The sequence below is a fragment of the Ictalurus furcatus genome, chromosome 20, assembly GCF_023375685.1.
Source record: "Ictalurus furcatus strain D&B chromosome 20, Billie_1.0, whole genome shotgun sequence".
Classification (NCBI taxonomy): domain Eukaryota; kingdom Metazoa; phylum Chordata; class Actinopteri; order Siluriformes; family Ictaluridae; genus Ictalurus; species Ictalurus furcatus.
This window is the reverse complement of record NC_071274.1, coordinates 9,933,069-9,958,132: the sequence shown is the minus strand read 5'-3', so window position 1 is coordinate 9,958,132 and position 25,064 is coordinate 9,933,069. Positions and strand designations below refer to the sequence as shown.

Below are 25,064 nucleotides of genomic sequence, written 5' to 3'. Positions count from 1 at the left end.
GATTATTCAGATATCTACACAATATACACAGAGCGGTTCGAGGACTTACTCCAGCCCAGAACCATGACAGTGGAAAATGTCTAATAGTGTAGATTTAAATATATTTAAGAGGAGCAGACACTGAACATTGATGTTTATTGTATTTGTTTACAGGGTAAACAGGTTAACGGTTGTTTTTTGCATACAGTCTATAAAATTAACTGAAAATATTACATTTAGTTTATCAGAAGGTAAATTAATTTGTCATGGCTCACACTATGTTCCTAAATTCTGTCATAATTGACCAACTCAAGTTTTCTCATGCCTACTTGTGTGTTATATTGTGGCATGAGAACACTTAATAAATGTGAAAATGCAATAAAAATATGTTATCACTAAAATCAATTAATTATCGTGATAAATAATCGAGATCACGATATTGATCAAAATAATCAAGATTATCATTTTGGTCATAATCATGCAGCCCTAGAACCAGGTGTTCAAGATTGAGTGCCAATGCTAAGGAGTGTAGATGGAACCTGTCTTATTCATACCCCTTTTATATCTAGTGTCTGGTGTTCTATTTGTTATTGAGGTGTGATGTCATCATACCAAGATGTGAAGAGTTCACTAAGGTCTCCAGAAAAATGGTTGCCTAAGAGTCTGGCAAGGGATTTAAAAAGATCTCCAAATTATTTGAGATAAATCATTCCACTGTAAGGAAAATCATTTTTGATTTTGATTTTTGCTAAATTGGCCAGGACTGGCCACTCCAGCAAATTCACCCCAAGCAGACTCTCTGATGCAAAAAGAAGTCTCCAAGAAGCCCAAAATTTAATCACAGGATCTGCTAGTAAGTAAGTCATGCAACTGTTGGTGTCAAAGTGCATGCTTCTAGAATCAGAAAGAGACTGTGACACAAATTTGACCTGCATGGGAGGCGTGTTGGGAAAAAGCCAATGTTGTCTAAAAAGAACATTAAAGCAAGACTACAGTTTGCCAATGAGCATATAGGCAAAGATCAGGCCTTTTGGAATAATGTGCTCTGGACAGACGAATCAAAGGTAGAGTTGTTTGGCCACAGTAACAGCAGACATGTTTGGGGCTGACCAAAGACAGCTTTTCAGGAGAAGCATCTCAACTGTGAAGCACGGTGGTGGAAAGGTTATGGTTTGGGGTTTCTTCCCTGCCTCAGGAACTGGACAGCTTGCATTCATTGAATCAACTATGAATTCTGCATCATATCAAAGAGTTCTTGAAGATAAGGTAAGGCCATCGGTCCAAAAGTTGGAGTTGAACCAAAACTGGACCTTTCAACAGGATAATGATCCTAAGCACACAAGCAAATACACCAAGAAGAAGAAATGGAGGATTACGGAATGGTCTAGTCAAAGCCGGATTTGAATCACATTAAAATGTTTGGGGGGGGGGGGGGCTATTTGAAATAGGCAGTACATGCAAGAAACCCTCAAACATCTTGCAACTGAGAGAATATTGCATGGAAGAGTGATCAAAAATTTCAGCAAGCCAGTCAGAGACTGGTGGACAACTATGCAAAAGCCTACAAGAAGTTATTTCTGCTTAAGGGGGCAATACTAGCTTCTGAAGCCAAGGGTATACTTAACCTTCACATCAAACATCAGAATGGGGAAAAAATGTTGCATGACATACGTTGGTACCAGATGGGTGAGCAACTGATGAGAGGTCAGAGGAAAATGACCAGGTTGGTTCAAGCTGCCAGGAAGGTTACAGTAATGCATATAATCACTCTTTACAACCGTGATGAGCAGAAATGCATCTCAGCATGCACAGAACATCAAACCTTGAGGTGGATGAGCTACAACAGAAGACGACCACCTCATTGGTTTCCACTCCTGTCAGCCAAGAACAGGAATCTAAGGCTATCATGGGCACAGGCTCTCTCAAACAGGCCGGTTGAACATTGGGGAAAGAAAATCACAATCGTCACAATCACAAGTCTTCAATTGTACAGTTTCGGTGAGTACAGAACCTTTTGTACCACCATGTTTACCACAATGTTTAGGCAAGCAAAAGTACAGAAACAGATAAGTCTTGAAGTAAATTAAAGTAAATAACACTTAATATTTAGTTGCCCATCCCTTGATGCATTAACTGCATCAAGCCTGCCACTCAATGCCATCACCAAATTGTTGGTTTCCTCTTCTGTGATGCTTTTCCAGGCTTTTACCGCAGCCTCTTACAGTTGTTTGTTTGTTGAAGGGTTTCTTCCTTCAGTCTCCTCTTCAGGTGGTGAAATGCATGCTCACTTGGGTTAAAGTCTGGTGATTGACTTGGCCACTCACTTTTCACCCCTGATAAGGGGATGAATATGACCATGAAACTGTTATTTAGCTAGAAACCTGGATGAGGTAGAAAAACTCAATACATGGCGGTTAACCTCCTGATGTTCCGACGGCCCACCATGTAAAAATAGATTTTTTTTTGCCATGTTTTGAGCAAAACATTGCCATTTACACAGCTTCTGTGTGTACATAGGTACTCAAATACTGTTGGAAAGCTAAGAATCTTGTGATTCGATTGATGTAAACATTTTAAAAAGATACAATCAGAACAGCAGTGGTCTGTCAGACCACCAACACACAATCAAACAAACAATTACAAAATGGAGGCAACTCACACTTGAAGCCTCATAGTAAATGGTAAATGGCACACTTATATAGCGCTTTTATCCAAAGCGCTTTACACGGTGTCTCATTCACCCATTCACACACACACACACACACACACACACCAATGGTAGTAGAGTTGCCATGCAAGGCGCTAACTTGCCATTGGGAGCAACTTGGGGTTCAGTGTCTTGCCCAAGGACACTTCGGCATGTGGAGTCATGTGGGCCGGGAATCAAACCGCCAACCCTACGATTAGTGGACAACCCGCTCAACCACCTGAGCCACAGCTGCCCCAGTAGTAGTAGTACACTGGTCCATAACATCCCAACATTGGACCTTTGCCAGTGTAACAAACAATCCAATTATGTAAAAATATTCAGTCCAAAACACATTTTACAGCAGTAAATCCCCACGGACGTTTGCTGCGTCATTTCAAATTAGTGGAAGATTTCTCGGAAGATCACGTTTTCTCTCTCAGTTCGTGAGTGAATATCGTGAGTGGAGAGGAGACGGGTTGAACCGGGAGATAACGCATGATGATAGATGTTCATGTAAATGGCCTCCATGGATGATCTGGAGGCCTTCTTGGAGCTCTTCAAGCATGCAGCAGCTGTGCTCCTCGGAGGTCGGACCACCGCATTTTCCCATTATTAAGGACAGGTCATATGGAGTGATGCAGGACACTCAACCTAAAGAAGAGACGACCCAGTTGTTGGTTCCAAAAAAAGTAGGGAACTTCTGTTGCATGCAGCTTATCATAATTCCACGGCTGGGCATTTGATAAAACACAAAGCCATCTAATGGCTTTCTTTTGGCCGGGTATTCGCAGTAATGTTCGTAGGTGGAGTACGGCATGTCTTGAACGTCAGCTGGTGAATCCACCGGCAACCCCAAAAGAGCCATTGCACTTATAACCCTTAAATCAAGGCCACATTCAAAGTAATTAGCATGGAGCATGTCTGGCCATTAGAAATGTTCACACAAGGTTATTGCTTTGTGCTAGTCCTGGTGGATTATGCGAAAGAAATCCTAACTGACCAGGACGCTATGTTCATATCACAGACACTTCGCAATCTTTACAGATTATTTGGGACTAAATTGATTCACACCAACATTTACCATCCACAGATGGATGGGCTGATCGAACAGTTTAATAAAATGCTTATAAATATGATTCGTAAGTTGGGATAAGTGACACGAACATTCAAATTATTATAAGAGTGCAACCCTTGTGACGTCTTAGACATCATTAGGGAAAACTGGAAGGAGGCACCTTCTAATATCAGAAACAAAATTCAGTACGTTCTGGACCGAAGGGCAAAACTTCACACAATTTGCGCCAGGCCCAAGAACGACAATCCTGACTGAATGACAGGGGTATTCGGCTATAGGAATTTGCACTGGGAGATAAAGTACTCATTTTACTACCCACAAACTACTTGCAAAGTGGCAAGGACCCTTTGAGGTCACACAATGAGTCAAAGAAATCGACTGTGAGGTCAGGCAAATGGATAGAGGTGATGCACTTCATATAGAACACCACAATCTCCTAAAACTGGATTGAGGCAGTTCCTGTGGCTCTGGCAATAGTGGTTCCCAAGAGGGAGGAACTAGGACTGGAGGGCAGTAAATTGTGCAGTTTGTATCTTTTTCGAATACAGTTGATCCTGTCTTCTGTATCTTTTTGCTAGCTTGGTATCTGTTATTCCTTAACATGCATCTACTACTATTGTCAAGACTTGAATTGAGTGTTCTATTGTACGAACTGCAGAAGTTAAAAAATACAGAATGTGCATGTACACAAAGGACTGATAAGGCCATCTGTGCAGCAAGGTGCTCGTTAGAGAAGACGCACCAATGTTCAAGGACGTGTGTAATCACATAGCAGAGATAAGCTATAGAGTGTCTTTGTTTTAAGTTTCTAAAAAAAAAAAAAAAAAAAAAAAGGAGTGTATCAGGATGGAGTCTGGTAGATGCACTGCGGACATCTTGGCTCTATTGCTTCGGTAATAAAGTTTATTTTCTGGCATCAAAACCTCAAGACTCCGAAGAGTTTTTATTTTTGCTGAAGAAGATTCCATGAGATAAAAACTGCCATTGTCGGCAAGATTGGAAAGGAGCCAAGAAGTAGAAGCGACAGCAGACTGACGCAGAATCGTGCTGTACAAACAGTAGCCACTGAAAAAAGGTAAGCAATTTTGCTTTAAGATAATTACTTTGTGTGGTTCGCTGTAGGTCAGCCTGAGGCAGTAAAAACACTCTTAAAAGGCTTTTCCAAATTAAGAAGAGGGTGTTTTTATCTGAGAAAAGAAATAATTGCATGCAATGATCTGTTGTTGCTGTTAAGTGGGCCTTGATGGACAGCAGTAAAATATACAGAAAAAGAGAAAGTGTGCAAAGTCCTATGTATACCACTCTTTTATGTTAAGGAAGTGGATCAATATGGTCTAAACAGATAGGCCACCTGAAAAGTTGACACTCAAGCTTAGAATAAAAAAAATAAATGTTTGTGTATTTTGGTAAACAGTGAACCTACACTCTGCTGTATTAGTGGAAAGAGGGTGTAACTAGACAGAGGCGAGCGGTTGGCACTGTGCCAGAGGAGTGAGTGTGTGTGCAAGTCTGTGTCTGCAAGAGTTTGGCATCGCCCTAAAGAAGTGTGTGTGTGAGTCTGTGCTCGTAAGTGTTAAAAATAAGTCTACGCTCTTTGCTTCAAGGATTTTCTCGGCTTTAACCTTTACTTTTATTTTCCTTTCTTTGGTGTTGTCCCTAGTTTGGGGGCTGTAGGGTGGCTGTTTCTTTCCTAGGTGAGTTCCTGTCGGCATGACCTACCTGACCCCAAATCACTCACAACGACTGCTGTGAGGTACTCTGTATCTCCTATTGTGTATTGAAGCACCATGTCAATCTGGTAATTGGACGCTCCAATTTGCTGGGTCAGCATGCACTTGATGGGCACTGGTTGCTTTATTATAACATACATACATACATGCATGCATGCATGCATGCATACACACACACACACACACACACACACACACACACACACACACACACACACACACACATTAGAGATGCACACACATTACGATACTAAATTTCTCAGCCGAGACTGATAACCGATACCAATAGTTCTGCCTTTTATGCCTTCTTTTACATTAATAATTAATTCCACAATTCTGAAGGAAATGCAAATAAAAACTTTATTCTATCCATTTCAACAAGTTGATTCACAGTAACTGGTCTCATAAACAGAAAACACATTACTCAAATTAACATTAACACATTATAAATTCTGAAGATTAAAGTAAGATTTCTTAACTTATTGAATATTATTAATTCATATTAACATTGACTGAATTCTAAAAAAACTCCTGTTAGGCCAGGGCTCTACGGTAACAATTTCTTTGTGCTCCTAATAACAAAAATTTAGGAGCACAGTCAACAATTTAGGAGTACAGTTCAAGTTTAGTTTTTTTCTTTTTTTTTTTTTTTATTTTTTAGAGATGGTAACGTTAATGTGCCACAATATAAACACACAAGTAGGCATGAGAAAACTTGAGCTTGTCAATTATGACAGACTTTAGGAACATAGTGTGAGTCATGACACATTAATTTACCTTCTGATAAACTAAATTTAATCTTTTCAGTTAATTTTACAGGCTGTATGTAAAAAACAACTGTTAACCTGTTCCACCTTGTAAACAAATACAATAAACCTCAATGTTCAGTCTTTGAAGACTGCTCCTCTTAAATATATTTAAATCTACACTATTAGACATTTTCCACTGTCATGGTTCTGGGCTGGAGCCAGGTCTCAAACTGTTCTGTGTATATTGTGTATATATCTGAATAATCTCATATAGGATGTGATTGGGTGAGTTCATTTACCCATCAGATGCAAAGCACTTTAGTTTAATGGTGTTCATTAGGGATGCACTGATCAGGATTTTTACGACCGAAACCAATCCAGACACCAATCTTTTTTGTTTATGATTTAATCAGGAGGTCTGTCATAAACAGTTAATTGTAAGCTCTCTGCTCATGGTCACTGTTAAGCGAGTTAAAATAATAGCAATGAGAAATACTGTTGGTTAATTGATAAATAAACAAGCATAAAATATTTATTTTTAAATATCTTAAACAATTAAAAGTCCTAATTAAAAGTAGACTAACACAAAAATGATCCATATTGGGAAAAAGGCTAATAGCCTAAGAAAACAGTGAACTAAGCTTAATGTCAAATTGATATTAAATGCAGCCCATATTAATTAAACATTATTTCATTTCTCATTTTATTTATATTTTATGAAGTTATTATAGTATATATTTTTCGTATTAAATGATTTATTTATAACTAAGCACATTTTCTTTACATTTTAATAGTTTTATTTTTGTTTGTTTATCAGTTGTTCCTTTTAGATCGGTTCCCCCAATACAGTGTTGCCATGTCTGCTGTTAATAGTGTGTTTTTTGGGGGATTAAAACAAAACATGGAAACTGGAGTTGACTTTTCTAGTGATATCTGGCAACCCTTTGTTTAAATGTAGGGAATGCGCTGCGAGTTGGTGAAGAAGGAGAGCAGCAGCGTACTGTATGTTTATAGCCTGAACAGTTGCTAATCTTGATTATGATTGGTGAGGAATTATTTAATAAAGGAGTCTGAATTAAACCCACCTTGTAGCGTTAGCATTATTATTAATTTACTCCGCCCGATGCCACCGTGTCTCCACGAGCAGGTCACAGTCACAGGTTCAGGACATTTTGCGGGATCAATAAAAGATGGCGGTTTGTGAGATCGGGGAGTTGAGAGACGCAGATGACGTACAGTGTTACTCATCATCATAATGGCTTCTCTGCAGTATTTATACACTTGTTCGATTGACTGAGGAGATGAAAAGCAGTGTGAAAGTAACTGTTGCTCGGTGTAGATGCATTTTGGACTTCCTGTAGTTTTTATTCCGATTGTATTATACCGAACAGGTCACTTGCACCGGTGCGAATAAATATTTATTCATAGTCGCACAAAGTACTTTTCAGTCACAAACGCGAGTTTGCAAGTTGGAGGAAGTAGGGGGTTTAAACTCCAAAACACATAAGGAGTTTTATGACCATGTGTCTCCCACCGTGAAGCAGTACAGAAAGAACGAACAGAAGCTCAAAACTCAAGGAAGGGAATTGCAGAGAAAGTTGGTACAACTGCAGCTCAAAGAACTGACAAACAAAGGCAAGAAAAAGACTCAAGCTCCAGTGAAAGACAAACAGGAAACAGAATCAGCAAAAATATAATTTCCATCTGTCCATTTCCGATACCGGTTATCCTTCAGGGTTGCGGGGAACCTGGAGCCTATCCCAGGGAGCATCAGGCAGGTTACACCTTGGACAGGGTGCCAGTCCATCACAGGGCACACTCACACACCCATTCATACACTAAGGACACTTTGGACATGCCAGTCAGCCTACCATTTTCATGCATGTCTTTGGACTGGGGAGGAAACCCCCGCAGCATGGAGAGAACATGCAAACTCCACACACAGGGCAGCCGCGGGAATCAAACCCCCAACCCTGGCAGAGGCAAACATTCTAACCACTAAGCCACCATGTGCCCAAAATATAATTTAGTATTATATATATTATTATTTGCACTGATTAATTTAATTTTGTTTCCTGTCTTTGTTTATGATTTTTGTGCCAAGAGAGCATACGGTACTATGAAAAAGTATTTCATGATTTATTCTGTTTTTGTGCATCTCTCATACTAAATAGTTTTAGATCTTCAAATGAAATACTACATAAAACACAGGCAACCTGAGTAAACACAAAATACAGTTCTTATTATATTTTACTGAAGCAAAAAAAGCTATCAAACACCTGTCACCTATGTGAAAAACCAACTGCCCCCTTAAACTTAAAATTTCAGTGTGCCAACTTTAGCAGCAATAGTTGCAACCAAATGCTTCCGATAACTGGAGATAAGTCTTTCACAGGCCTGTGGTGGAATTTTGGCACAGTCTTCTTACAGAACTGGAGGGTTTTAGAGCATGAACTTCCTGTTTAAGGTCCTGCCACAGCACTTCAATTGGTTCAATTCAGGACTTGCAAGAGAGGCCTGTAGGTCCTTTGATGTTGTCCTTAGCTCTTTTGTGACTTGTGCTGGATGAGTAGTTGCTGTGCTCTTGGAGGAATTTTGGAAGGTCAGCCACTTCTGGGAAGGTTTACTACTGTGCTGTTTTTCCATTTGGAGATAACAGCTCTCACTGTGGTTCTTTGGAGCCCCAGAGCATTTGAAATAGCTTTCCCAGACTGATGAATCACCTTATTCCTCATCATTTCTGGAATTTCTTTTAATATTGGCATAGTGTGTTAATGGATAAGACTTTGTAACCAACGTCATGCTGTTGAAAATGTTCTATTTAAGTGTTGATTTGATTGAACAGGGTTTGCAGTAATCAGGCCTGGTTGTGTCTAGTCCAGCTGAACCCCATTATGAACGCAGTTTCATAGATTTTGGGAATTAGTAACTACAGGGTCAAATACCTTTTCACATAGGCCCAGTTGGTACTGGATAACATTTTTGTTTCATTAAATAATTTAAAAACTGTATTTTTTGTTTACTCAGGTTGATTTTGTTTTATCTTAGATTTTGTTTTAATTTCTGAAACAATTTAATACGAGACATATACAAAAGCAGAAGAAATCACTGCACTTTTTCACAGCACTGTAAGCTGGGCGGGTGGAAGTAGGTATCTGGGCTTTTGCATGGGCCATGGGCAGGTGCTTCACTAAATTGATAAAACAGCAGCAATTGTGGCCTGCCTGAGACCCAAGACTAAAAAAGGGATGAGGCAGTTCATGGGGTGGTTAAGATGTTGGACTACTGATTGGAAGGTTAAGTTAAAATCCCAGCACTGCCAAGCTGCCACTGCTGGGCCCTTGAGCAAGGCCCTTAACCCAGAAATGCTCAGTTGCATACATGAGATAAATCTAAGTCGCTCTGGATAAGAGCGTCTGCCAAATGAAGTAAAGCAAAGCAGTTCCTGGGGCTGGCTGGCTATTATAGAAGGTTTGAACCTAATTTTTCACGTCACCAGAGTGCTGACTGACCTCACTAAAAAGAGCACCAGATCTGATCCAGTGTCTGCAGCACTAAAGTTTAATGTCATCATGTGTTTTACGTCCTCACGTTTTACATCATCAAATTGCGATCGATTCATGAGAGATTCTGTGTGTGCTAGGAATGCTCCGATCAATGGTCCGCCAATCAGTATTGGCTGATAATCACATTTAGAGCTGCAACAACTAATCAATAATAATCGATTATGAAAATCATTGTCAACGAATCTTATTATCGATTAGTTGGTCTGTGCGCGGTACATTGACTCATTATGTTACTTCTGTTCTGAAAACACACGTCGGAGAGTAAATACTAAAGTTGTGTCCCAAATGACATACTATACACTTTACATACCGTCTTAGTGCAGTGTTTCCGCGGACCCCCTAGTGTTCAGTGTTGTAATTGCAGGGGGTCCATAGGAAAGTTTTTAAGATGTTTAAATAATATTATATATATTATTGTTAAATGTATCAAAACATATTCAAATGAGATGTTGTAAAATGAATCAATTTGTTATTCGCGTGCATTCACAAATATCACGTTAGCTGAGCTGACGAGCGTTCATTTATGGATTCCTTTTTAATTTATTTACAAATTAAATCATTTGCAAAAACCTGTGAGTGGTAGACAAGTTCAAGTGTCACATTGATGGATAAAATAAACAACAGAGTCTCAAATTAAATGTCACACCAACAAGAAAGTGTAAAAAATAAAATCTTGAAATGTTTTGATTAAATTTTATCGAACTTAGGGAAGCTCAGACCTTTGGCATTTTTAAAGCTCAACTCAAGACATACTTTTTTAAACTTGCATTTAACTGTTGATGTCTACTTTTATTATTATTGTTGTTGTTATTCTTATTAACTTTTAAAAATTCTGTGTACTGCTTATTTTGTGTTCAGCGCTTTGAGAAGCTGTTTTTAAAGGCGCTTTATAAAATAAAGTTTATTATTATTATTATTATTATTATTATTATTAAAATAAAGCAACATATAGCCCATAATTGTTGTGGAGTGAGGGGGTCATTGTGGATTGTTCGAAATATGCTAGGGGTCCAGAGCTCACAAAAGGTTTAGAACCACTGGTCTAGTGTATGAATTTTAGAAAGGTAGTATCGTCTCAAATGGAACACATTAGTTCTTTACTAAGCCGTTTCCTAGTCAGTGGCCCATGACGTCATACGCACGTAATGTGATGCCACTAGTTTTAGCAGACACCCAGAGTCACTGACAATGACTTTCTTTTGTTTACTGTTCATGTCAACATTACCTTTTATTCCCAACATGACCTCAGTCACCATTAGACGGAGGTGTAATCTTCAAGTGACTGAGGAAGAAAGTGTGTGACCTCCAAGTCCTTTAAGGCAGGGTATCATTTTATATTAAACAACCTGAAGATCAAACTTTATAAAGCAGAGTTTGTGTAGCACCGAAGCACGACAGTGATGCACGAGCACAAACTTATGTTTGTATCCAAAATACTCCACTGTGTGTAAGGGGTGGGGGAAACTGGTGCAAGATGCTTAAAAGGTTTAGTTTAATTTAAGTTTGTCATAATATGTTGTATTTGCTCGCTTGCAGTTAACATTTATTATAACAGAAGTGATCTGTTAATAACGAGGCTGGGTTGCTCCTCACAAGCAGTGGGAGCGCAAGTAAGATCTGTAATGACTAATTAAAACACTATGATCAAAAGTAAAACAATATGCCTAAAAGCAGTGAGTAACAGAAATCATAAGGTGCAGTGAAAGGGAGTCTTTATTATTAATTTATGAATGTAGTTTAATTCCGTGCTTTTTGTGCATCCATAAAAACTAATGAAAAATACTTTTTTTTTTAAATAATATATATATATATATATATATATATTCTGGTGTGTGTGAGTGTATTGTGGTCTTTTCAGGCTTATCTAATTGGACAAATAGTTGTGTAAAGTTTTAGTCTTAAATTTATATTTGTAACACTCAGTTTGTGGATTTAATTTTTTTTTCCTCTTTTAATTTATTTATTCATTTTCATATGATTCATTTACATGTGATTCATTTACATGTGATACATTTTCATGTGATTCATTTACTGATTCGCTTCTCTTTAAATCCAGTTTTAGACTGTGATATTACAAAGGTCTTTCCAGATTATTACTTGCCACACTGTATGAGATAACCCCAATAAAATTGCCTGAATTCTATAATATAATTTGTTCACCATGTTAGGTTTAAATCCTCTAAAAACAGATTCGCAATTGACTAACATTACTCTGTTCCAGTTCACATCCTTCAAAGCATTGGCATGTTTTGTTTACTCTCACAATCCCTCAAACACACACACACACCCAAAGTCTCCATAAAACAAATGAGACAGCAGTGTTTCCCACAATAACCAAAAGTTGTCCACAATGTGAAAACAACTCTGAGAGTAAGCTGAATTAACCAAAAAAATTACCAAGACAAAAAGTTCCAGTAAAAGAAAAGGCCCCTACTGACCAAGTCTGATAAACAGTCTGCGCACAATAACAAATATAATGTCCTTAATTTTTAAAGACTTGTGACAAATAATATAACAGTGTAGGACGTAAAGCCGAGGAAAAAACACTAATAACATTAAACGGAACTCTACGGACGGACTCTCTTCTGTTAATTTGTACTTTTTTGTTGAGTTTTTGAAAGTAGGATGAAAAGTGCAAAATGAAACACAGAGCTCCCTCCACGCCCTCACACAACAGGGTTCCTACAGTGCCTCAGTTATCAAGCTAGATAAGAACGGATTTATTCATAAATAGTTCTTAGGAGCATTTGTACAAGCTATTCGTATCCTATTCATGATCCTTTTAGAACATACAGTGGGGGAAATAAGTATTAAATCCATCAACATTTTTTTTCCATAAATATATTTCTAATGAGGCTATTCACATGAAATTTTCAGCAGACATCAGTGTTAACGCAAAAAATCTGGAAATATAAAGAATTCACAACATTAAAATCTGTAAATTCTGTTTTATTTCAGGTTCTTGTTTTGTGGATACCTTATGACATTTTTGAAGATACCAAAAAGAACTCCAACAAAGCACCTCCTAGTCAGCAGAAATGTATTGTTCCCATTTACTTCCCCTTAATCTTACTGTTGTCTGTTGAATCAACGTGCGTATATTTAGATTAGAGCCTTTTATTGTCCTATATACAATTACAGTATAGTGAACCAAGTACTCTGTCTGTAGTAGACATCAGGAAAAAACTGTCCAGGGCTAACCCACCAGCCGGGGTGCTCAGGGAATGTGCTGATCAGCCTGCATATGTCCTAACAGACAACTTCAATATCTCCCTGAGCCAAGTAGTTGTCCCTATGTGCTTCAAGACAACTACAATCATCCCTGAGCCAAAAAAAAAATCTGTGACCTGCCTCAATGACCGTCATGATGAAGTGCTTTGAGCAGCTAACCACAAAACACAAAGAGCAGTCTTTCCACAACACTGGACCCATTCCAGTACATCTACCACCCTAACTATTCAACAGAGGACAGTATATCTGTTTCTATCCAACTGTCTTTGACTCACTCACCTGGACAAAGAGGACAATTATGTGAGGATGCTGTTCACAGGCTTCAGGATTCAACACAATCATCCACACAGCAACTAACAAAAGTTGAGCCTGCTGGGTTTGACCACCTCCCTCTGCAACTTGTTCCTAAACTTTCTGACTGGGAAACCCCAGTCCATCAGGATCCAGCACCACCACACTGAACAGCAGCTGTGTTTAGTCCACTGCTGTTTACACTGTTGACCCACAACTGGGCTGCTATATACAGCTCCAATCACATCAAGTTTGCTGATGATACTACAGCAACCATGACAAGTCAGCATACAGGGAGGAGGTGGAGTAGCTTGTAGAATGGTGTAGAGACAACAATCTGTCTCTTAATGTTGATAAGAGATGATCATTCAGAAGGACCCGAATGGACCACTCGCCACTGCAGGTAAATGGAACAAGTGTAGGGAAAGACAAAAACTCCAAGTTTCTTGGTGTGCACAGAAGTTCTCTCCTAGGCTCTACCTGCCTAGCCAAGAAGGCAAGAACAATTGTTTCTGTTGTCCGGTCAAGGTAATGTGCTTGTGCTGTGTATTTACTGTACTGTTTGTGCTCTTCTCACACTGCTATGTATCTGCACTTTATGTAGTCCTGTGTACTGTGCCACTGTACCATTCCGGTGTTGCACCAGTCCTGGAGAAATTCCATTCCAATGTATAAAGGTTATACGGAACTTATTTTCTCTGCATTTCTCAACTTTTTATGAACCTACAGTCGACAATGATATGGTATCTCTAGAGCAGAGATGGTCAAGGGCCCAGGGCCCAAAAGTGGCAGCTAGGCAGTGCTGGGGCTTGAACATTCTGATCAACAGCCTTATCCACTGAACCAGTAGTGGCACATAAAAACATGAGTATGATCATGACTGAATATCTGAATGGTGCCGAGTCATTCCACAAAGGAGTGCCTACAACATGTATTGGGCTGTATAAGACATCTCCTAATAAGTGTTTGCCAAGTGCAAATGAACATTCATACATTGAGCCTATCTAAATTCTTCATACACAAAATCACAAAGATCAGCCTACTCTTTTTAAATTGAGTTGGTTCTTTTAGGATATACAGAATAAATAGCACGCACACCTTGATGCCCATTTTCTCACTCACAATCAAATATAGACAGACACTCATTTCTCATATTTTTTCATGTCACAGTACATTCCTTCTCATGCTATGCTGTTACAAATGCATTACACAATCAGCACTGTGTCAGGTCTGTGATTATTCAAAGTGTCACACACAAATAATTGCAAAATAACACTGTTTAATACCACCTAAATCTTTAAAACAATTTCTTGTTGTTAACAATAATAATAATAATAATAACTGCTATTTTACTTTGTGAATTTAATATATTTTTGAAAATATACACTGACTGCAACACACTCCAAAAAAATTGGGACAGTCGACTGTTTACCGCTGTGTAACATCACCCTTTCTTTTAATAACACTTAAGCATTTGGGCATTGAAGACACCAGTTGGTTAAGTTTAGCAAGCAGAAATTGTCCATTTATCCATTATGCATTTCTTCAGCTGCACAACTGTACAGGGCCTTCATTGCCTTATTTTGTGCTTCATAATGTGTCGGACATTCTCAATCAGAGACAGGTCAGGACTGCAGGCAGGCCATGCTAACCCCCGCGCACTCTACTTACTAGTGAGGTCACGATACCAAAAATCTAGTAGTCTGTACCGATACCACCAAGAGTACACGATACTCAATACCAAAGTCGATACCACGGTGTGGTATAAACATAAATTAAAAAAATTTTAATTAAAAACTCTCCTGGAGGACATCCTCCTCTGGCTAATACTGGCAAAAAGAAAGGCGGGGGATATTTTAGTTATCAAATACTGTTCGACAATGACTAATAAAGTGGTCATTTTATTAACTTGTTAACTTGTAGAGGCTACAAGTGCTAAGGTGCACTCCTAAGCGCGCGCACACACACACTTTATACTCTGAATGCAAGCATTAGTTTAAATTCACGGATATGGTGGCAGGCCATATTAAAACCATTAACAGTTCAATAATTTAGTGACATTAGGCTACATTTTGCTGACAGGACACAGGCTGAATGGCGATGCATGGTGGCCCATTAGGAGGTAGTTTATAACATTGCAATGCATTAACGTTGTTAACAAATAACTGGCTATAGCAAACATTACATGGAGCATAACGTTAGCTGGTTTCACGGCCACAACGCAGCTGCCTCAAACAAACATAATATAAGGCCCGTCTTTCAGGTGCTTCGCCAAATTCGAGGTGTTTCCTCGCTTTGTTTGAAATGAACGATAGCATCGGCTGCACACCGGCTTCACAGCATCAATTATATGTTTCTTGTTATCCGCCTCAAACACAAAGTATTTCCATACTTGACTCTTACCATCTTTCCTCTCAACGAGTCGGTGCGGAACTAAACTTGTCGCTATCTTCTATAGTTTTTCCTGTGTGCTTGTAGGCATTCTTCTTCTTCTTTACCACTTGTGGACCGACTAAAACACTTGCGCATATTTGCTGCCCCCATCAGTTCCGGAAGAATTGCAACCTCGTTACCTTCATTACCAATGGTACCGACACTACTGCAGAAAAACAAATACTGTCATGTTTTAAGAATGCTGGTACCGACTTGGTACCGAAGTATCGGTTCTCGTGACATCCCTACTGCTTACGCAACCATGCACTTGTAATATGGGCAGAATGTGGTTTGGCGTTGTCCTGCTCTGGATGGCAGCATATGTTGCTCCAAAATGTGTACATATCTTTCTGCATTAATTGTGCCCTCACAGATGTACAAGTTACCCATGTCATGGGCACTGACACACCCCCATACCATGACAGACGCTGGCTTTTGGACCACAAAACACGATTCCACTGTACCACTGTCCATCTCAGATGAGACAGAGCCCAGAGAAGTCGTCAGCACTTCAGGACAGCGTTGATGTATGGCTTCTGCTTTGTAAAGTAAAGCCTTAACCTGCAAATGGTGTTGACTGACAAAGGTTTGCCAAAGTATTACCAAGCCCATGTCAGGATATCCATTAAGGTGACGTCTGAGGGATCTGAGATCACGTGCTTACAGAAGTGGTTTTCGGCCTTGGAGACTTGACCGGATTCCTTGAATCTTTTAATTATATTGTGCACTGTAGAAGATGAAATGCCCAACATCCTACCAATTTGTCTTTGGGGAATGCTTTTCTCAAAGTGTTGGATTATTCACTGACACATCTGTTGGCAGATTGGTGAGCCTCTACCCATCCTTGCTCTTGAAGGACTAGGACTTTTTTTGGAAGCTCCTTATATACTATGATTAGATGATTGCCTCACCTGTTTCACATCACCTTCTTATTTCAACTTGTCACATCGCTATTATTCCTAAATTGCCCCTGTCCAAACTTTTTTGGAACGTGTTGCATGCATCAATTTCAAAATAAACGTTTATCTTCAAAAAACTATGCAGTTGATTAGGTAAAATATCAAATACCTTTATCTTAATCTTTACACATTTTTGTTTAAATACAAGTCAAAGTACATTTGCAAATCACTCCTTTGTATTAAATTAGCATTTTTCATACTGTCCCAAATTTTTCGGAATTGGGGTTGTACAAATGATGAGCATTATATTTACAGGATGTTTTACCCTGCACTATGTGTAAATTCTAGACACTATTGTGCATGAAACTGCCAGGAGATTTGCAGTTTTTGAAATACGGAAACCAGCTCGTCTGACATCACCAACCATGGCAAAAACTAATGCTGCCTACAAGTCCTATAGGAAATGTGATCATTGTAATGGCATCCATGTGCATTCACCTAATAATGTCATAATTAATATTCGGGAACTCATATTTTCCTACGAGGCATGTCAATAACAAAAAGTGTTGGAAGTTCCCAATATGAATCTACAGCAGACAATAAGATTTAAGTAATAATTATGCATGTTAACAGTTCAGTTATTTATTTTGTTTCAAAATTTACTTCCTGTTGTTGATTATATCCATTATAAGAACAAATAAACTAAAAAAACAAAAAAAATATTAAAAACAAACAAAGTTCTCATGCCATCTGATTTTTCCAAAATCACTTGAACACACACCACTTTGTAATTACCACCTCAAAATTTATACACACAAACTTGGACAGTAAGAGATCGCATTTTTCTGTAGCCACAGGATTGGGTGGTTGGATAATGGCATGAATGAGCAGGTTTACAGCAGGTGAGAGTGGACAGTGAGTGTATAATGCTCACACATGGACTTGTATACAAATTTAGTAGTTCACTGACAATGACTATGTTTACATGGACAGCAGTAATCTAATTATTGACTTTATCCTGAGTAAGACAATATTGTGATTAAGGTGTTTACATGAGTCGTGTTCAGAATACTCCTGTCATGTTCCCGTTTTACATGTTATAGATCATAGATCGATTAATGGCACACATCATTACATCCCCGCGCCACACCGTCCAACGTCCCTCCAGAATTTCACGTATCGATATACAGTTCGTCTTTGTTATGGTACCATATACAGTTTTGGGTGTTTTTATTTTTAATTTTTACGAACACTTCAAGTGCAGTTAATTATTTGTCATGCTGTACATGCTAATAGACGACTGCTTGAAGCCGTGGGCTGTGTCCCAAACCGCATACTTACCTACTATATAGTAGCTGAGATACATGCATTTCACCTACTATATACACATGTATTTCACCTACTGTATAATAGGTAAGTTCGCGGTTTTGGACGCAGCCGTGCTCTCTTGCTTGCGGTAAAAAAAGTTGAGCACTGCCATGTGATCGTGTCCTGTCGCAAAATGCGGTGAAAACTCCCACACGATGTTAATAGTGTGATTAAGGTGTGTACAGGTCTGTAATGCACGTCGATAATGCGACTAAAACAGGAATACTCCACATGTCTTAATTCGATTTGTGTTTACTTCGAGTATGACTTTAAGTGGATTAAGGTCATTAAAAAATGCTGTTTACATGGTAGTTTCTTTATCAGAGTTTTTCTTAATCGGGTTAATATTGGATTATTGTTGTCCATGTAAGCGTACTGTCTGATTACTATTAACAAGAAATTGTTTTAAACGTTTAGGTGGCAGGAAAGGGTTTTATTCTGATATGACTACTGTGTGAATGTTTTAGCTGTATCACTTGTAAAAATCACTGACCTTACACAAGGTGCTCCTATTAAAGTGGCCAGTGAGTGTATTTGCTATATAACTGAATGCGGTGATAACTAGCAGTTCATACTCACAGAAAGATTATTATTCTATACAATTGGAAAATTGTTTTACTGTTGACAACTGCTGTTGCCGGAAATAGAAAAAAACTCATTTTAAAATGAGACCTTATCTAAGCAGTTGACGTACCTTATGGAAACTGTTCGACGCGTAAAATGCATCGAACGTAACATTATTTTGAAAACGTTACTGACACGGAGTTAAAGATTGGGTGAACGACTTGTAAAAAGCTGTCTAGAGTTCAAGCGAACAAGTAAAATACCTGTTTGCAATACCTCTAGCCAACTTCATAACTATACCTGCCAGTAGTCGCTAGAATAAACGTACTTCAACATGTTTTTCTGTAGATAAAAGTTCGAGTGTCTTCATTACAAAACACGTCCTTTGAATTTTCTACTCTACTCGAGAACATATTTCGTCCTGGTTAAGTTGGTTAGCCACCTTGGTAGCAATCGCAGTTGCATGCCTGAGTTAACCTGCCTCGTTTTTTCGCTAACTGTTTATTTGCGTATTTTCTGAATTTTCATTCGTAGAGGAAGCACCAACAAACAGCAATATTTGATGGCTTTGACTTAAAAACGTCTAATAAACGACGACCATTACCAGGTAAAAAAAAAAAATTAGCTAGCGAGCCACTGAGATAGTTGTAACAGGTCCTAAACTCGGACATGAAGGAACAGGTTCTCTCTCATTCCTCTGTGAGGGAAACGGGAGTTACATTAACACTAGCAGGAAGTTTCAATAGAGTGTACAGTTTCGTTATCATGCTTAGATGGCCTGCTTAAGTTACGTAAATTTAGCTAACACATTTAAGTTAAACTCTTTTTGGTGAAATTTAACATTCCATCCAGTACTAACCTTCAGGGACACATACCTGAAACTTTTATACGGAAAATTCTTCGTGTCCGGCGAGGACGTCCAGTGATGTGTGTTCGTCCTCGTGTGTGTGGGTGGTGTTTTGTGTTTTTTGTTTTTTGAAGAAAAAAAAAAAGGTTTACAGTTAATCCTATTTACAATTTCTTAGTTTCAATAGAACAGACCTGGGTACGGAGCGACACTCGACACTCCTCACTCCTCCGCAGCCACTCCACTGTTTTCTCCTGCTCGCTCACACAAGCGCGCGCACCCGCGAGTTCCATAAAACGCCGAAGTTCATCGTCACAGCGACACGGTGTCGAAATCTGGTTTGGATTACGTGCACCATCGCGTGGACAGACAGACATACAGACAGACACACGCAGCAATGTTATGTGGAATTGAATGGACTCTGTCTCTTTCTGTCTTTGTGTTCACACGCAGCAGTAAATATTATTGTAGGAGTTTCATATGGCATACATGTAGTTGTCTGAGTATTTTGTGTGCAATTCATACAGATTTCAGAATCCATCAAGTCTATTTAATTTTTGCCCTCTGTGGTGTATTCTGTGGATGCCTTTGAAGTTTAGTCATGAAGTAATTGTTCCTAAACATCTGTGTTCTGAAGTTAGCACTGGGAGTCAGGAAATAATTTCAGGGGGAATGAGATGGAAATATACCAAATAAAATCACCACATTGGGCCTCATTTATCCATCTTTTAGTAAAGTTGTGTGTAAATGTGTACATTTTTGTAAGCTAAACCAAACTACAAAGTTCTACTGTGTTTACAAAAGTTTTGAAAACACTGATTTTCTTCATACTCGCTTGCACATGTTGATGAATGTCAATCACCCGTAAATTACCAGGCACATGCATGGCACAGCAGATTTGCATTTGGTGACACCTACAAAACTCCATAGTTCACAGAGCCAAAATGACAAGTAGAAGCTAAACATATTTTGACTGACATCTAAGCCAATAAAAGTGCATATTATTTCGCAGTGTAATAGCACCTGGCCAAAATCTGGAGCTAGAGTACAGAAAAGGTGAATTAAATGTAGGCTAAATTAAGTTAGGAGTAAATAAAATTATTATACACTCACCATCCACGTTAATGCACTTTGCTTCTTCTGGAATTCAATTAATAGATCTCATATGGTAGCACTTCTTGTATTGTTCTCTGCTTGATATCGCTTTGCTTGTATCTTTCTCATTTGTAAGTCGCTTTGGATAAAAGCGTCTGCTAAGTGAATAAATGTAATGTAATGTAATGTAATAGGAACACCTGTACATCCATACAGTTATCAGTTATCTAATCAGCCAATCATGCGGCAGCAGGACAATGCAAAAAATCATGCAGATACAGGTCAAGAGCTTCAGTTAATGTCCTTTTCAAACATCAGAATGGGAACAAATGTGACCTCTTTGACTTTAACCATGGCATGGTTGTTGGTACCAGATGGGCTGGTTTGAGGGCTTCGGAAACTACTGATCTCCTAGGATTTTCACACACAACAGTCTTGAGAGTTTACACAGAATGGTGCTAAAAACAAAACAACATCCTGTGTGCGGAGAGTTCACAGGCTGAAACACCTTGCTGTTGAGAGAGATCAGAGGAGAATGACCAGACAAGTCTAAGCTGACAGGAAGTCTATAATAACTCAAATAAGCACTCTTTACAACTGTGGTGAGCAGAACACATCAAACCTTGAGGTGGATGGGCTACAACAACATAAGACATCAGGTTCCACTCCTGTCAGTCAAGAACAAGAATCTGAGGTGATCACTGCTGTTGGTCTTCTGCTGTTGTAGCCAGTGCTTAATTTGTAAATCTGCAGGTCCCGGAACAATAAGACAGCAGTGATTCGGCAAGTAGGGAGGCACGTAAAAGGTCCCGGTGTTGTTGTCCAACTCTATTTCTGCATCGGGATCTGTTTCTGCATCGGGATCTGTTTCCCCCAATCCCCAGCCCTTTCTAAACGGTATAGGGCAAACTAAGGGGAAAAAAGAGAAATATGATCAATATGTCCAGGTATTGTGCCTTTTGAGAACGGTCACATATTTAGACTTGAAAAATTCACAGTGATGTGCATGAGCACACATTCTTCCAAAAGACTACAATATTTAAAGTGAAAACATTGTTTATTGATAAAAATATACAGTGAGGGAAAGAAGTATTTGATCCCCTGCTGATTGTGTACGTTTGCCCACTGACAAAGAAATGATCAGTCTATAATTTTAATGGTAGGTTTATTTGAACAGTGAGAGACAGAATAACAACAAGAAAATCCAGAAAAACGCATGTCAAAAATGTTATAAATTGATTTGCATTTTAATGAGGGAAATAAGTATTTGACCCCCTCTCAATCAGAAAGATTTCTGGCTCCCAGGTGGCTTTTATACAGGTAACGAGCTGAGATTAGGAGCACACTCTTAAAGGGAGTGCTCCTAATCTCAGCTTGTTACCTGTATAAAAGACACCTGTCCACAGAAGCAATCAATCAATCAGATTCCAAACTCTCCACCATGGCCAAGACCAAAGAGCTCTCCAGGGATGTCAGGGACAAAATTGTAGACCTACACAAGTCTGGAATGGGCTACAAGACCATTGCCAAGCAGCTTGGTGAGAAGGTGACAACAGTTGGTGCAATTATTCGCAAATGGAAGAAACACAAAAGAACTGTCAATCTCCCTCGACCTGGGGCTCCATGCAAGATCTCACCTCGTGGAGTTGCAATGATCATGAGAACAGTGAGGAATCAGCCCAGAACTACACGGGAGGATCTTGTCAATGATCTCAAGGCAGCTGGGACCATAGTCACCAAGAAAACAATTGGTAACACACTACACCGTGAAGGACTGAAATCCTGCAGCGCCCGCAAGGTCCCCCTGCTCAAGAAAGCACATATACATGCCCGTCTGAAGTTTGCCAATGAACATCTGAATGATTCAGAGGACAACTGGGTGAAAGTGTTGTGGTCAGATGAGACCAAAATGGAGCTCTTTGGCATCAACTCAACTTGCCGTGTTTGGAGGAGGAGGAATGCTGCCTATGACCCCAAGAACACCATCCCCACCGTCAAACATGGAGGTGGAAACATGCTTTGGGGGTGTTTTTCTGCTAAGGGGACAGGACAAGTTCACCGCATCAAAGGCACGATGGACAGGGCCATGTACCGTCAAATCTTGGGTGAGAACCTCCTTCCCTCAGCCAGGGCATTGGAAATGTGTCGTGGATGGGTATTCCAGCATGACAATGACCCAAAACACACGGCCAAGGCAACAAAGGAGTGGCTCAAGAAGAAGCACATTAAGGTCCTGGAGTGGCCTAGCCAGTCTCCAGACCTTAATCCCATAGAAAATCTGTGGAGGGAGCTGAAGGTTCGAGTTGCCAAATGTCAGCCTCGAAACCTTAATGACTTGGAGAAAATCTGCAAAGAGCAGTGGGACAAAATCCCTCCTGAGATGTGTGCAAACCTGGTGGCCAACTACAAGAAACGTCTGACCTCTGTGATTGCCAACAAGGGTTTTGCTACCAAGTACTAAGTCATGTTTTGCAGAGGGGTCAAATACATATTTCCCTCATTAAAATGCAAATCAATTTATAACATTTTTGACATGCGTTTTTCTGGATTTTTTTATTGTTATTCTGTCTCTCACTGTTCAAATAAATCTACCATTAAAATTATAGACTGATCATTTCTTTGTCAGTGGGCAAACGTACAAAATCAGCAGAGGATCAAATACTTTTTTCCCTCACTGTAAAAAATAACAGTAGATGGGTGTGTTAATAAAGACATAAAAACTCAACAAACATAGGTTCTGTTACCTGATTTTCAAAATATAACTGGGGGAAACAGAGTTCAACACAACACCGGTCCCTGAACTTACAGTGCTTCTAGAATCTCATGTAGCAAACGATATTCGGGGCTGATAGGTAGGCCTACGTAATTGCTCACACTGGTACAGCGGTGTAACAAGTTTATAGCAGTGAGTATTCTCAGTACAAAGGGAAACATTTATGGCTTGCACATTCTATCAGCTTAGCAAAACAGAACCTTATGCCCACTGTGCGGTCACCTCAGATACAATGCTGTGAAAAAGTATTTGTACTTGAAGTACTTGATTTCTTCTGATTTGTATATATCTCAAATTGTTTCAGAACTCAAAAGAAAATCTAAGATAAAACAAAGGCAATTGAATAAACACCAAATACAGTTTTTAAATGATAATGTTATATATTGAAGCAAAAAAATTATCCAGTACCAACTGGACCTGTGTGAAAATGTATTTGCCCCCATAGTTACTAATTCCCCAAATCTATGAAACTGCATTCATAATGGGCATCAGCTGGACTAGATGCAACCAGGCCTAATTACTGTAAACCCTGTTTAATCAAATCAACACTTAAATAGAACTTTTTCAACAGCATGAAGCTGGTTAAAAGGTCTTACCCAGTAACACACTATGGCAAAGTTAAAAGAAATTGTAGAAATGATGAGGAAGAAGGTGATTGAAATACTCAGTCTGGGAAGGGTTATAAACCTATTTCAAAAGTTATGGGACTACCTGTTTAAGGTCCTGCCATAGCATCTCTTGAACTGGTTCAAGTCAGAACTTTGACTAGACCACTCCAAAACTTTAATTTAGCTTTTTCTGAGCTATTCAGAGGTGGACTTACTCCTATGCTTTGAATCACTGTCTTGCTGCATAATCCAGTTGCACTCGAGTTTCAGCTTACGCATTGAAGACCGGACATTCTCCTTTCGGATTTTCTGGTAGAGAGCAGAAATCATGTTTCTCGCAATTAATGCAATCTGCCCAGGCCCTTAAGCAGCAAAGCATTCACACACCATCACACTTCCACCACCATGCTTGACCGTAGGTATAATGTTCTTTTTGTGGAATTCTGTGATTGGTTTATGCCAGATTTAAGGGGACACCTGTCTTCGAAACAGTTCCACTTTCGACTTATCCATCCACAGAAAATTCTCCCAAAAGCTTTGAGGATCATCAAAGGTGTGTTTTGGCAAAATTCAGATGAGCTTTAATGCTGTTTTGGGTTAGGAGTGGTTTTCGCCTCGCCACTCTTTCACGGATGTCATTTTTGCCCAGTGTCTTTGTGATAGTGGACTCATGAACAGTGACCTTTATTGATGCAAGAGAGGTCTGTAGGTTCTTTGATGTTGTCCTTAGCTCTTTTGTGACTTGCTGGATGAGTAGTTGCTGTGCTCTTGGAGGAATTTTGGAAGGTCAGCCACTTCTGGGAAGGTTTACTACTGTGCTGGGTTTTTCCATTTGGTGATAATGGCTCTCACTCTGGTTCTTTGGAGTCCCAGAGCCTTTGAAACAGCTTGCTCATCGTTTCTGGAATTTCTTTTAATTATGGCATAGTGTGTTACTGGGTAAGACCTTGTAACCAACTTCATGCTGTTGAAAAATTTCTATTTAAGTGTTGATTTGATTGAATAGGGTTTGCAGTGATCAGGCCTGGTTGCGTGTAGTCCAACTGAACCCCATTTTGAATGCAGTTTCGTAGATTTGGGGAACTAGTAACTACAGGGACAAATACATATTCACACAGGTCCAGTTGGTATTGGATAACTTTTTTGCTTCAATAAATAACATTATCA

The 25,064-nt window shown here is 39.2% G+C and overlaps 1 protein-coding gene across 6 annotated transcripts in view; it reads right to left on the bottom strand.

Moving 5' to 3' along the window:
• LOC128624249 (rho GTPase-activating protein 12) overlaps positions 1-19,713 on the bottom strand; it is a 106,148-nt gene extending 86,435 nt beyond the window's left edge. For 3 of the 6 annotated variants that reach the window (XM_053651730.1, XM_053651734.1, XM_053651735.1), the window contains exon 1: positions 19,450-19,708. The gene's annotated coding sequence lies outside the window, so the exon portion shown is untranslated. Of the gene's footprint in view, positions 1-19,433 lie in introns of all 6 variants that reach the window. The other 3 variants (XM_053651733.1, XM_053651736.1, XM_053651731.1) reach the window with 3 other exon arrangements.
• Between the last annotated feature and the right edge of the window lie 5,351 nt (positions 19,714-25,064).